Raw genomic sequence first — 2,414 nt, 5'->3', positions numbered from 1 at the left:
GGGAGAAGGGAGCCCAGAGCTGGGGCTCTCCCAGCCGCAACCTGCTGCTCCTGCCCTGCCCGGCCGGCTCCAAAACTGCTTTGCTTTTCGCTTTGCCCTGTCCCCCTTCTGCTGCTGGGGTCCTGGCCCAGCTGTCACCCACACCTTGGCACCATTTGGATTTTTTTCCTTCTTTTTTTTTTTTTTTTTCCCCAAAGACGAAAGAAATACCTGCATTTAAAGGGGGGTCAGTGACCTAAGTCATCTCCTGTCAGCTGAGGGTGGATCTGCTGAAAAGATGGGGACAAGCTTTTTAGCCGGGCCTGCTGAGATCGGATAAGGGGTGACGGTTTTAAACTGAAAGAGGGGAGATTGAGATGAGATCTGAGGAAGAAATTCTTGGCTGTGAGTGTGGTGAGCCCCTGGGGCAGGTTGCCCCGAGAAGCTGTGGCTGCCCCATCCCTGGAGGTGTTCAAGGCCAGGTTGGACGGGGCTTGGAGCAACCTGGGCTGGTGGGAGGTGTCCCTGCACAGGGCAGGGGGTGGCACTGGGTGAGCTTTAAGGTCCCTTCCAACCCAAACCGGTTTATGAAGATTCCCAGGGGTGAGACTGGCCCCCACCCTGGTTCGGCAAGGCTGGATGTATTGGGGCCGGTTGTGGTGCTTATTCAAGACGTTTGAGGGGGAACGGTGGCTGCTCTGCTCTCACGCAGCCCCTCCGAGAGGATCGTGCTCCCCCAGGAGCTGCGATCCAGCCGTCCCGGGCGCATCCCGCACCGACCCCGCCCGTGCTGTGAGCATCCCCCTTTGGCCCTGCTGCTTCCCTGCCGGCGGCGGCGCTGGGGACAGAGCCCGGCCAGGGGAAACCCTGCCTGGGCTCCGGGTGGCAGGGCGTGCAGGGCACGCATGGGGCTGCCCTCCTCCTGCGCATCCCCTCTGCCTTCCGCTCTTGGGGATGACAAGGAGAAGATAAAACATTTCTCTAACACAATTACATTCTAATTTTGCATGCGTGGCCATCATTTCCCTGTCAACAATTGTAATTAAACCCCAGAGCCGAGCTATCCTGCCACTGGTGGCTGTGCAAAGCTACGTATGTGATGGAGAGCCACGGCGGGCAGGACTCAGCGTGAGCCTCAACGGCTTTCTCCGGGCATCCACGGATGGGCCAGCGCGGGGTGAAAGCAGTGGGGAGATTTTCCTGCTCTGAGCTGTTTTGGTCACCGTGTGTCTTTGCATATGTTGAAAATAATTTGCCTTTGAATGTTCCTCCTTCCTGGTGGCAGTGTGGTGGCAAGGAGCCCGTCCCCAGGCCTGCTCGTGGGGAACTGGCAAGGCTTAAAACTCCTCCAGTATCATGTTTTTTTCTTGAAGCTGAGAAGTTCCCCCTTCCAGTTCACAGCAAGGCCCTCTTAGTTTCCTATTTTAGGCTATTTTGGTGTAGGGCAGGAGGAACCAGAAGGGATGGGGGGTTACACAAAGAGGTACCACGGGGATGCCGTGCAGACACCTCCACCCAGGACACTGGAAGGGCTCCGGTGACATTCCTCACTTGGAGATGTGCTGGAGCCTGCAGGCTCAGGAGCAACCTTGATGTCCCCTGAGCACCTCGTGATGTGAGATACCGGCCAGCCCCAGTCCCTTGCCCCTGCGTAACAGCATAAAACCCAGTGGCGTTGCATGGGCGACACCTCGAGTTCTCCTTGTTTCCGTGCCCTGAACCTTTGGGATGGGGACAGCAGTTTCCATCATCTTCACAATGGTTGGCACTAATAACGCACAGCTAATAAATAAGTAAATGGAGCTGAGATTGTATCATAGTCCTATGACACCAAGAGTTGTGGCATAAATAAAACACATTTCCCAATGACTCTGGTGAGACCAGGGGAAAAAAAACGTTGTGTAGCGGAGGCTGCAGGGCAGGCACCAGCCGAAGGAGGACACGGAGACCTTCCCCCGTGGGCAGGTTATTCCGCAGGGCTCAGCTCCTGGCCGAGCCTTGGTGGAAGAGGAAGAGCCCATCCATGCAATGCTCCTTCTTTGGAGAAACAGTGGCCGTTGTTGCAAAAGCATTTGATACCTTTCAGAATGGCTTCGCAGCTCTGGAAGCCAAGTGGTGAACCTGGTGGGGCCGGAACAGCCCAGCTGCTCACCAAGCATCCAGCGTGGACCCCCAGCAAAGACCCTCCAGCTGTACCCATGCCAGGTTTGCCATCGTCCCACCGGCGCCTGTGGAAGTTAGTCCCTTGGTTGTTGCATATACCCCAGCCGATGTCCCTCAGCTTCGCTTCCAGGGCTGCTCGCTGTCCCCTTCCCAGGGTCCCTTCCCTGGGGGTGTTGGGCAACAGCCGGTGGGATATGAGCCAGCAGTGTGCCCAGGTGGCCAAGAAGGCCAACAGCATCCCAGCCTGTATCAGCAATAGTGTGGCCAGCAGG

Source organism: Charadrius vociferus, unplaced genomic scaffold (genome assembly GCF_000708025.1).
Source record: "Charadrius vociferus isolate BGI_N301 unplaced genomic scaffold, ASM70802v2 scaffold1096, whole genome shotgun sequence".
Classification (NCBI taxonomy): domain Eukaryota; kingdom Metazoa; phylum Chordata; class Aves; order Charadriiformes; family Charadriidae; genus Charadrius; species Charadrius vociferus.
The sequence above is the reverse complement of the archived record's forward strand: the minus strand, read 5'-3'. Positions refer to the sequence as shown.